Source organism: Elephas maximus, chromosome 5 (assembly GCF_024166365.1).
Source record: "Elephas maximus indicus isolate mEleMax1 chromosome 5, mEleMax1 primary haplotype, whole genome shotgun sequence".
NCBI classification, from domain to species: Eukaryota; Metazoa; Chordata; class Mammalia; order Proboscidea; family Elephantidae; genus Elephas; species Elephas maximus.
Window position 1 is genome coordinate 53,900,480 of NC_064823.1, and position 13,117 is coordinate 53,913,596.

The window sequence follows — 13,117 nt, forward strand, 5'->3', positions numbered from 1 at the left end:
TGTTAATGAGGCAAGATTAAAAAAAAAAAAAAAATGTCGTCAAGTCAATTCTGACTCATAGCGACCCTATAGGACAGAGTAGAACTGCCCCATAGAGTTTCCAAGGAGGGCCTGGTGGTTTCGAACTGCTGACCTTTTGGTTAGCAGTTGTAGCACTTAACCATTACGCCACCAAGGTTTTTGAGGCAAGATTAGAGGCAGTTATATTAATGAGGTAGGACTGAATTTACAGGATTAGGTTGTATCTTGAGTCAACCTCTTTTGAGATATAAAAGAGAGAATCAAGCAGAGAGGATAGTGGCCTCATACCACAAAGAATGAAGGGCCAGGAGCAGAACATGTCCTTTGGAACCAGGGTCCCTGTGCTGAGAAGCACCTAGACCAGGGGAAGATTGATGACAAGGACCTTCCACCAGAGGCAGCAGAGAGAGAAAGCCTTTTCCTGGAGCTGGCACCCTGAATTCAGACTTCTAACTTCCTAAACTGTGAGAGAACAAATTTCTGTTTGTTAAAGCCATCCACTTGTGGTCTTTCTGTTATAGCAGCACTAGATATCTGTAAGACACCAAGTGAGAGCTAGATGCCATGTTGAGCAATCGCTGAGTAGTTGAGGCCAGTACACTTTCTCTCTTCATCAGTATACTGATGTGATCTTTCTCACTGATGAAAGGCATTTCCTGTAACTTCTTGCACTTTTTGTATCTTTGCTACCCTTAGTCGTTGAAGCCCACTGGAAGGAACCCTCGTTGTCGCCAACCCACACATGATGGGCTATTGTCCTTAAAGTTTTCTGCTTCTACTCTATTTCAACTTCGCATGTTTTCCTTTTTATGAAATGTACCAAAATCTTAGGATAAAAACTGCAGCAGAAGAAGAGATAGACTAGGATTTATAAGTGAAGAGGGTCCTGAAATTTTAAATCCAGGAATTTGTTAGTCACTCAAGGGAAATGCCATATATTTTCATAAAGCAAAAAGAATTGCTTTTTTAATTCCTTTTATTTTCTTTGTTTGCAGTGAATGAATAATTTTCCTTTTAAATAAAAGTAGATTTCATGATACACCTGAGGTAACTGTGTGGTTCAGGCACTAAATATGAAAACTGAACTATTCCTGGAATTTTTATTCATTAAAATGTTTTATTGGTTAAACTGTCTTAATGATAACAATGACTGAGAAATCAGGTGTTAAGTAATTAAGAAGTAATATAGTGACTGGAAGTATAGGATGAGAATGAAACAGTTGCCAACTCAGCATGGAAATGAGTTACTAAGAAAAGGCACACACATCCAAAGCACTATGTCGTCTAGATAGATATATACATATATACAGATGTACATACTTACAAGAATTATTTTCAATATGGAACTTTTCTAGTAACTAAAAACAAAAAACAAACCCCTTGCCATTGAGTTGATTCTGACTCATGACAACCCTGTGTGTTGCAGGGTAGAATTACTCCATCAGATTTTCTTGACTATAATCTTTACCCAAGGAGACAGCCAGGCTTTTCTTCAGAACTCTTTTAAATAGAATAAATTTGTTTTTTCGTTATACATTTGGACTTAAACACCTTCCCCTGAAAATGGAAACCCATTAACAAATGAATGACAAATCAACTCGCCTTAAATCAAGCCTGTAGCCCTGAAATTAGATTAATATTTTCAATATGTAAAAGCCTATTTTTTACTCATTTGCATTTTGAGCTTTATCTCCAAATTAATAATGAAAAATTTTACCCTATTTAAGTTGTAGCTATCCCCAAATGTGTTATTTGTTGCCATGTCTACTATCAATTTGATATTGTGGAAAGGACTCTGGACTTAGAGGAAAATGATCTACCACCTCCTAGGTGCCCTTCGGTAACTCACTCAAACTCTCCGAACCTGTTTCATCCTATGTTAAATTAAAAAAAAAAAAAAATTTAGTTTACCAATCCTTTACAACTTTATGAAGATTAAATAAGATGATGCTAGGGAATGACGAATACCAAGGACGCAAGGTAATTACGAGCCCAAGAGACAGAAGGGGCCACATAAACCAGAAACTACATTAGCATGAGGCCAGAAGAGCTAGATGGTGCCTGGGTACAACCCATGACTGCCCTGACAGGGAACCCCTGAGGGAGCAGGAGAGCAGTGGGATGCAGACCCCAAGTTTTCTTAAAAACACCAGACTTAATGGTCTAACTGAGACTAGAAGGACCCCAGTGGTCATGGCCCCCACACCTTCTGTTAGCCTAGGACAGGAACCATTCCCAAAGCCAGCTCTTCAGACAGGGATTGGACTGGACAATGGGATAGAAAAAGATACTGGTGAAGAATGAGCTTCTGGGATCAAGTAGACACTTGAGACTATGTTGGTATCTCCTATCTGGAGGGGAGATGAGAGGACAGAGGGAGTTAGAAACTGGCAAAATTGACATGAAAAGAGAGAGTGGAGGGAAGGAGCTGGCTATCTCATTAAAAAAAAAAAAATTAGGGGGAGAGAAATTAGGAGTATATAGCGAGGTGTATATAAATTTTTGTATGAGAGATTGACTTGATTTGTAAACTTTCACTTAAAGCACAATAAAAATTAAAAAAAAAAAACATGATGCTAGGGAAAGTAAGTTGTAAACTATGAAGTGCCATGTAAATATAGGACATTGTTTTGTTAAAATTGCTGAAGGAGATATTTAGGGTCATGGCAACCTTCAGAATGTCATTGAGATAATATCGTGGGGCACTGCCTATTGCTAGGTTCTTCATGACTTCTATATTGGAACTGACCATGTCAAATTCAGACAAAAGGGAAATTTTTGTAAATCCCACATCAGAATAATGGACACAAAATCCTGTGGTTGCAAGAGTCCTATATCCAGCTTCAGCCTTCCTTCTTCCCAGATCATGGGGCGTAGACAGAGTTCAGGACACAGGTGGGCACTGTCAGTATCCTTACAGAGTGGCATAGTCCTCCTGGCGGAGGGAGGGCAGAGAGGCCTTATGCACCCAGCACTGACTTTTTATTTACACTGATGTCGGTGGGGAAGGAGGCAGGCTGAAATCACTCAGTATGATGTTTTCAAAGTCCACCACATATGAAGGTGAGACTCCAGAGTGGCTGCTATCCAAATAGGCCTGTAATGGTGTACACAGTCAGGGTGTTCTGGTGGCTCTCAGCCATGAAAAGTTTGATTCTAGAATCAACAACTTCCATATCTGTTGGTATCCTGCCCCCTGCCCCAAAGAGTGTAACTCTGTGAATGTACATAGCATGCACTCACTTATAACTGGCAACAAAAAACTTAGTCAGAAGGAAGGAAATGTCCAGTTTGAACAGAAACAATTTCATCCTGATGCTTAACAAATAGTTCTTATGACAGTGATTAGTTCCTCAAAAGTAGTGCACAAAAATAAAAATACAGGTAAACTCAGGATTTATCCTTTTTACTTTACAATTGCATGTGGTTCTCTAGCATTAGAAAGTCAGCTGGTAGAATTATTAGAAAATTACTCAGAAGTTGAAGTAGGAATGAGGACACATTGTGTTTGATAATTACATATGAAAACACCTGACTATTCATTAGCAAATTATCATTGCACACATAACTTCTATCAGGTATTCTCTGAAAATGTTAAAACAACAGTTTTATTTAAGTCCATTAAATTTTATTTGTCTATCAATTGCCTCACAATATTAAGGAAGTGGGTCATTGCATAAAAATAGAAACCAGAATCGGTGGGACAAGGATAAACTAGAAGTAGACTGGGGGCTGTAACTGGGCCAAACATTATTTCAATGAGATTAGCAGTCACTTGGTTCACTGATTTCATTCACTTGAGACTCAGAGTCCAAAGGACCATCTGGATGGTGCTATGACAAACAGCAAGTCCAGAGGCTCCTTATTAACTCACAAAGCTAACTAGAGGGACAAAACTACCTAGTGTCCTTGTCCAGGCTTGCTTTTTCAGGTATTTGGCATATCAACAAATAGCTCTAAAGATTTATTATGAATGAAAGCAGGTAACAGATCACCAGAACATTTTTATATAAGTATTATATTTAAAGGCTATCACATACTCAGAAACCAATAATTTAACAATATTTTCAGAGGCATCCAATTGCCTTTAACCCGTTGAAAAACTCCTTGCCATGGAGTTGATTCTGACTCATAGCCACACTATAGGACAGAGTAGAACTCTCCCGAGGGCTTCCAAGGAGCACTTGGTAGATTCAAACTGCCAGCCTTTTGGTTAGCAGCTGTAGCTCTTAACCACTATGCCACCAGGGTTTCCAGTTGCTTTTAGGAAATGTAACTATAACTTCAAAACAAAAAGGATTTAAGTTCATCCAAAATTAAAATAATAGAGTTGTAAGTGACTCTATGGCAATGTTACCGCGTCACAGGATGGGTGGCAGGGAAAAGTTGGGAAATAACTTCAGGACTAAGTATTTCTTCTGAGCCTGAATTCAAGCCTCAGGGAATTGGAAGCCAAAGAAAAGCTGAAGTGAAGCAAATTCCTCCACTAGTGTAAGGAAATACTGAGCCATTTGGTTTTTTTATCTTTCCAACATTATGGAATTTGCTTTCGTCTTTACAACTATAATGAATAGCAGAAAGAGTTTCAAGCAGTCCTTAACGTTTTTTTTTTTTACATTTGTTACAGTCCTCTCCTTCAGGAACATTCCAAAACAGAGGCCATTCAAATCCTGGTTAACTTCTGAGTTTGAGAGAGGCTGAAGGCTCTCCGAGCTATCTGTATCTCCATCTCTCCAATAGTTCTGAGAAAAAAAGAAGGCAATGAAGAAGGAAGGGAAGGAGATAACAATTACATCCAAAATTAATATCTAAAGGAGAAGTCAGAAATAATTTACCTTAAATATGTATTTTGTGATTAAGTTGTTACCTACAATCAGATACTTATGCCTAAGGTAAATAATAAGTGAAACACTCAAAGAAAATGGGGGAGGGGCATACCACACAGAGGGCTCAGCATGAAAGAGCAGATTGTGTTTAGAGAATTACAAGTATTTAGTATTGTTGACCCATAAACATCACAATGGAGATGTCTGGGGTCTGGAAATAATGATCCCAGTATTCCATGGAAGAGTTTTAGATTTTATCTTCTGGGCGGTAGGCGTTCTATTACATTTTTTTGTGAGAAGATTGGAGGTATGATCAGATTGATACATTAGAAAACTGATTTCTTGCAGCACGAGGGAAGAGGGGATATTAGAGGTGAGAGAGAGAATGCAGAGACTTTAGCTAAGTCCAGGCTAGAGATCAGATAAAGAACCGATGATATTAAAGAAAGAAGTCCAAACTTCACTGAAGGCATTGGCTAAAAACAAGGTTCCAGGACTTGAAGGAATGCCAATTGTGATGTTTCCAAGAATGGATGCAACACTGGAAGTGTCTGTGGCAAGAAATTTGGAAGACAGATGCCTGGCCAACCGACTAGAAGAGATCCTTGTTTGTGTCCATTCCAAAGAAAGGTGATCCAACAGAAAGTGGAAATTATCAAACAACATCATTATTACTACACACAAGTAAAATTTTGCTGAAGATCACTCAGGAGTGGTTGTAGCAGTTCACCAATAGACAACTGCCAAAAATTCACACCAGATTCAGAAGAGGACATGGAACTAGGGATATCATTGCTGACATCAGATGAGTCTTGGCTGACAGCAAAAAATACCAGAAAGATGTTTGCTTGTGTTTTATTGACTATGAAAGGCATTTGACTGTGTGGATCATAACAAATTATGGGTAACACTGCAAAGAATGGGAATTGTAGAACACTTAATTGTAGTCATGAGGAACCTGTACATACATCAAGAGGTAGTCGTTCAAACAGATCAAGGGAATACTGCATGGTTTAAAATCAAGAAAGGTGTATGTTAGGCATGCATTCTTTCACCACACTTATTCAGCCTGTATACTGAGCAAATAATTCAAGAAGTTGGACTATATGAAGAATATTGGGCATCAGGATTAGAGGAAAACTCACTAACAACCTGAGTTATGTAGATCATACAACTTTTCTTGCTGAAAGTGAAGAGGACTTGAAGCTCTTACTGATGAAGATCAAAGACCACAGCCTTCAGTATGGATTACACCTTAACATAGAGAAAACAAAAATCCTTACAACTGGGCCAGTAAACAACATCATGATAAATGGAAAAAAGATTGAAGTTGTCAAGTGTTTCATTTCACTTGTATCCACAATCAATGCCCTTAGAAGCAACAGTCAAGAAATCAAACTAATTTCATTGGGCAAATTTGCTGCAAAAGACCTCTTTAAAGTGTTAAAAAGCAAAGATGTTACTTTGAGGACTAAGGTGTGCCTGATCTAAGCCAAGGTATTTTCAATAGCATCATATGCATGGGAAAATGAATAAGGAAGACCGAAGAACTGATGTCTTTGAATTATGGTGATGGTGAACAATATTGAAAATACCATGGACTGTCAAAAGAATGAACAAATCTATCTTGGAAGGAATACAGCCAGAATGATCCTTAGAAGTGAGGATGGTAAGGCTTTGTCTCACATAATTTGGACATGTTATCAGGAGGGGCCAATCCCTGGAGAAAGACATCATGCTTGGGAAAGTAAAGGGTCAGGCAACAAGAGGAGGACCCTTAATGAAATGGATTGACACAGTGGCTGCAATAATGGGCTCAGACATAGGAACAATTGTGAGGATGGCACAGGACCAGCCAGTGTTTTGTTGCACATGGGGTTGCTAAGAGTCGGGACCTGCTTGATGGCACCTATCAACAATAGCAGGCCAGAAAAAAATGGAGCCTGCTACAGGAAAAGGAGAGCATCAGATAAATGAGACATTCGTCTGATTTTGTAGGTGAATTGGCATCAAGACTGAGTGAGTGCAGGGCACAAGGAGAGGGAAGAGCAATGGAGACTGATTCCAGAGTGTCTGGCCTGACAGCTGGGTGTGAACAAACAGTATCAAGTTTTTGTGGTGAAGATGGTTGTAAGTTTGACATCAAACTTGACATGTTTGAAAGGCCTCTAGGATATTCAAATGAAGTTGTCTATACAAAGTCTGACACTAAGAAGTAAGCTCTGAGCTAAATACATAGATTTAAGAGTCAATTCCCATTTTGATAGCTCCCTACAGTGAAAATCCTTCTCTCCTAGTATTGTCTGGAGAAAAAAAAAAGAACTATAAGTGCGGAAGTGTGATTTAAGTTTTGCCAATCAAAACGCTCATGAGAGACCATGATCTAGAATTACATTTTGCCAGGAAGATGCAGGATCTGAAGCACTCATTCTGCCAGTGCAGATCACAGTGAGAACAGCAAGGTTCTGGAGGGAGTAGATATCTTTGTAGCTCCTTGATTTAGCAGCTCCCTGATCAATACAAAGGCACAGCTCCCTTGCCATGCCAGGTCCTAACATTCATTCCTGGAAGCTCAGCTTAGAGCATGTTTTCTCAACCCTGTCATTAATTCTGTGAGCTACGTATCCCTCAATAAAACCCTTATGTATAAACTAGCTTGAGTGGCTGCTGTTGTCAATATTGATGAACTTTGATCAGTACAAGGTGGTTGCTGAATCCATGGGCATAGATAATATTGCCCTAGAAGAGCATATAGGATGTTAGGATAAGAAATCAGGACGTAGATCCCTGAGGGACAATAATAGTTATGTTGTTGTTGTTACTGGTTGTGACTCATGGTGACCCCATGTGTTACACAGTAGAACTGCTCCATAGGGTTTTCTTGGCTGGAGACCCTTAGTGTCAGGCTTTGTTTCCTTTCCTGAAAACAAAAGCCACGAAGATTTAGCAAATGTGTCCATCTGGAAAATTAATACAGCAGTAATGGGTAGAATAGACTGAGACTGGATAAGTAAGCTGCTAGGAGAAAATTAGAATGGGACATTCGTGAAATAGAAGAGAGAGATGAGATCGCAAGAGACGAATACAAGAAACACCATCACAGAAAGATCAACAGGGTTGGAATCTTCAGTGAGAGAAGATTCGAAGATGACCACAGATCTTGAGGTAAAGGGAGAAGGGAAGACCAATAACCCCATTGACACATATACGACATCGAAATAATATGGTTTTTAAAAAGAAAATAAATAGCTATGTCTTAGAAACATGGATTTTTGAGATGACCAGAGGCATTCAAAAAATGCCCAGCAGACAGACACGAGACTTGAGGTCCGACGTGGCAGGGGAGATGGAGTGGTCATTCCAGAGAGAGGCAATAGTAGAAAATATGAAAATAAAAATGAATTGTGAGAACAGAGGACTGGTATATGTCCACTTCTTTAGACTGAAAGAAAAAAGGAAAGTTTTCTGTTCTATTACCTTGGATGCATTTCTAAATAATACATGCCCTAACTTTCATCTTCCTAATAAAACCAAGGAGTCCCTGAGTGACACAAAAGTTAATTGTTTGACCAAGAGCCAAAAGGTTGGTGGTTTGAACCCACTTAGAGAAGAGATGCCTCAGGAGTCAGGCCTGATGATCTGCTTCTGAAAGGTCACAGCCTTGAAAACCCTATGGCGCAGCTCTACTCTGTACATGAGGGGTCTCCAGGAGTTGGAATCGACTTAATGGCAACTAACAACAACCAAAACCAAAAACCAAACCCATTGCCACCTAGTCGATTCCAACTCTTAGTGACTCTATAGGACAGACAGAGCAGAACTGTCCCAAAGGGTTTCCGAGGCTGTAAATCTTTACAGAAGTAGACTGCCACATCTTTCTCCCAAGGAACGGCTGGTGAGTTTGAACCGCCAACCTATAAGTTAGCAGCTGAATGCTTAATCACTGAGCCATCAGGGTTCCTGCAACACGAACAACAGTAAAAAAAAAAAAATAGTTGTCCCCAAGTCAGTTCCAACTCATGGGGAACTATGTGTTGCAGAGTAGAACTGTACCCCATAGGGTTTTCAAGTCTGTGATCTTTTAAATGCAGATAGACTTGTCTTCCAAGGTACTTCTGGGCAGGTTAGAATCAGCAAGCTTTCAGTTAGTAGTTAACTGCTTAACTACTTGTGCCACCAAGACACTAGTCTGCCTAGTACATACTCTGAAATTTGAACACGAGCACCACTACCTAGCGTAATTCTCCCTGTTATGAGAAATAATTTGATTTCCTCAATACCTATCAAACAGACACAAGTTAAAATAAAAATGAGGCTCCATTTATGTTATTAAATCTGCAAAAATTAAGTATGTAAATATAATATCAAAGAGTGGTGATCTTGTAGTGAAATTGTTGCAGAGCCTTGGCAGTAGCAGATTTAGTTCTCCAGGTTCGATAATCAAAGAAAGGTGCCAAGACCATGACGTGTGGGATTTGGAATGCTGCTGAGCCATGAACCTGAATTACAAGCCACAAGAGCCTACATGCAGAAACAAGTTATTTAACCCATGAACAAGCCTTGTTGCCTCCCCAGGTCTACATTTCCATTCAGCCCTGCTGTTCTATACACAACATTAAAAATACAATCATTCTTGTGTAGTAACCAAAAACCTGTATTCACTACTAAACAGTTCCCCAATGGATAATTACTTTTCTTTCTCATTTGGTAAGTGAAGAAAAAGTAAAAATTATTATTATTATTATTTCTACTTTTAAAAGAATTAATAATTCACACATGAAAATCAGTTTTACATAAAGAATGGAAGGATAACATTGAAAGTGATTTGATTCCATATTATGAACTAGTCTACCATATGAGCAATTGGGAGGGAAGAAAAATGTTCCATGAAATAATGTCCCAGCCAGGGCCCAAATTAAATATTAAATGAGAAGTAAATCATTAAGAGTCTGAAAGAAGTCACTTAATATTTTCAGTTATTTTCTTGTATTTCCTGTATTAATACTTTGGTGCCTAGCTCTTATGAGTACACAATGTTTGCTTACAGAGTATAAAATTGTGTGACTTTCTGGGAGGAAGGACGTCTTGGTGATCCCTCAACTCTGGGAAAGAAAGAGGAGAGGTGGGAAGAGCCCCAACACTCCCCATTGGGACAAAAGCTCATGAGTCTAAAAATTTCCCCTTTTCCCTACTCAAGTATCCAGATTGGGGAAATGAAAAGAGCAGTTGTTATAGTGCCAATTCTTATTAACCTTTTGCATGGGAACCTCTGGCCCTAATTTATAGAGGACTTTTTAGAATTTCTTTGTTACTTTTTCAGAATTGTATAAATTGTCGGTTAAATCATCTACCTACAACTTCTTATTATAAATATTACATGTAGAAATAAATAAGGTTAGCAGTTATCCAGTATACAGGATTTTCTCATTGTTCAACCTTATTTCAGTTATTTTCCTTGTCTCATAATATTTTCTACTTAAACTAAATTTTTTATTTTGAACAGTTTTAACAATAATGCTCTGTTTTCAGTTTCCTTTATACCTCTTGTAGGTTTTACTCAAAGTGATATTTACATCTCTACTTCATTTTTTTTTTTACTTCACATTCTACATTCTCCTTCACATGATTCAGGAAGTTCCAAAAATTCTCTCTCCTCCCTCAAGCCTTTTCTTATTAATTGAAAGTGTTCCCTTTCTAAACAATATCTCCTTTGATTATACATAAAAGTTTCCTTGAAATTTGTAAAAACGTAGTTAAAAAATAAACACGGTTGCTGGCAACTAATAATTACATGAAAAATTTCTTCCCATGTACATCTGTTTGCTCTTGCTGTGTAACAAGCTACCACGAAATTAGCAGCTTAGAACAACATTCATTTATTATCTCACAGTTTCTGTAGGCCCAAAGTCTGAGCGTGGCTGAACTGTTTCTCTGCTCAGTGTCTCATAAGGCTGAAATCAGCGTTAGCTGGGCTATGATCCTTAGTGGAGCATGGGGTTCTCTTGCAGGCGCACATGGTGGTTGGCCAAATTCAGTTCCCTGTGATTGTAGGACTGATGCCCCTGTTCTTCTGCTGACTGTCATCCAGGGGCCAGTCTCAGCTCCTAGAAACTGACCGAAATTCTTTGCCATGTGGCCCCCTCCACATAACCTCTCATGATTTGAATCTCCTGACTTCCTATCTGCCTCCAGTTGACTAAGACAGAAGCTTATATAACGTAACAGAATCACGGGAGTGACGACCCATCACCATTTGCCATATAATGTAATCTAACCAAGGAAGTCGCTATCTCATATTCACAGGTTCTAACTACATTTAAGGAGTCCCTCGGTGGTGCAAACAGTCAAGTGCTCAGCTACTAACCAAAATGCTGGCAGTTCAAACCCAGCTAGAGGCCCCTCGGAAGGCAGGGCTGGTGATCTGCTTGCACTGCCAGTAGAAATAGGAATTGTTATAGATTTTTGACAAACTATTAACAACATTTATTAAGATTTTAAAATATACATGTCCTTTTCTCCAGCAATTCTACACTTGGAAATCAAGTCTATAGAAGTAAAAACACTTGTGTGTAAGACAGGGCTATTTACTCAGCCTTGTTAGTAGAAAAAAAACAAAAGCTTTAACTAGTCTGGTTGATAGAGATAGGAACTACACATCCCTATATTGGAATGTTCAGTGGATATTTCAAAGAAGGAATTACATCTTTAAAATCTGAAGGGATGAATATGATGCATATCTAAGTGTTAAAAACCAGGTACAGAGTAACTTGTATTGTGTGGTCCAATTTTTATAAAACACAAAGCAAAGTAAATAAAAATTCCCGTTTGTTAATACATAGATTTGTTTGAGAATGATAACAGGAAAAAAAAAAAAAAAAACAAGCCCATTACCTTTGATTCAGACTCATGGCGACACCAATTGTTACAGAGTAGAACTGAGCTTCATAGGATTTTCTTGGCTGTGATCTTTAAGAAAGCAGATCAAGACTCTGTTGGGTAGGTTTAAACCCCGAACCTTTAGGTTAATAATTGAGCACAAATCATTTGTGCCACCCAGGGACCTTTTATGAGCCTAAGAAAAGTGTAGAAATATACAAACAGGCTGCTTACCTCAGGTACCTGGGACTGAAGGAAACTGGCGAATTCAAGTTAACTTTTTAACTGTAACGGCTTTGTTCCACTTGTTAGAATGAGCTTTATTACTTCATTACCTAGTAAAGAAACCATAAAGAAAAGAAATACATAAGCTGCCAATCTTTATGTAATACGTGAGGTAACTTAAAGGTACTTTGATTCTTGTTTTCATTATTTAAAACATAAATAAACAACCCTCTCACCAAATAATTATCAAAATAAGGTAAACTATTCTAAGCTGTCTCTAAGATTTTGAGAAGATTTCCAAAAACTTTGTCCACGTTGTGGATTACTCATAGAAATGTTCCTTTTCTTTCTGGGTCACTTAAGAATGTGGGACTATTTAAGACAGATTATGAGGCTAGAAAGATGAAAGTTCTCAGTCCTTAAAACAAAATTTTTAGCGCTATTAAGCATGAGATTATTTTAATGGCTAATAGATTTTTGGTTTGTGTCTTAAGAGATTAATGTGAACAGGCTTTCTGGATTTACCTGGATAGCCTGGATTCTGCCTCTTTCTTCCAAGTGGCTTATGTTTGGCTCCTTCTTTCACTGGTTGGGCCCCGGAATGTTAGCAGTGGGGCATGTATCCTGCACACAGGAAACCAGAAATTCCTGCTCTGAAAAATCTGGCTATACCAAGAGAAAAGACTTAAACGTACTGGCATTGCAAATTCCCCAACAGTAAAGCCCACCAGATCTCTCTATGGTACATCAGCAAATCCCACTCCTGTGTCCAGACCTTTCATGCAGCTTGTTCCATTCTTTAACAGGAACAGACAACCAAGAATTCCTAGACAGTTGGGGTGATTCTATCATTCTAACATGAAAAACAGGACAAAGCAAATAAAAGGAAAAAGGAATAGAAAAAATCCATAAAAGGAAAAATTGTTAAATCTTAAAATAATCTGTTATTACCAACTTCAAAGAGACAAGCAGATAATGTACTCATAAATTAAGAACAAGTTGTTATAAAAAAATAAATATAGAACAAAAGAAAAAGCTCTTAGGAACTAAAAATTCTCATAACAGGAATGAAAATCCAATAGAAACATAAAGACCTCAGTAAATTTACCTCCCAGTGCATATTTTATTGGGAAGCTACCTGAGGAACAGACCCCAAATTGATAAATTAA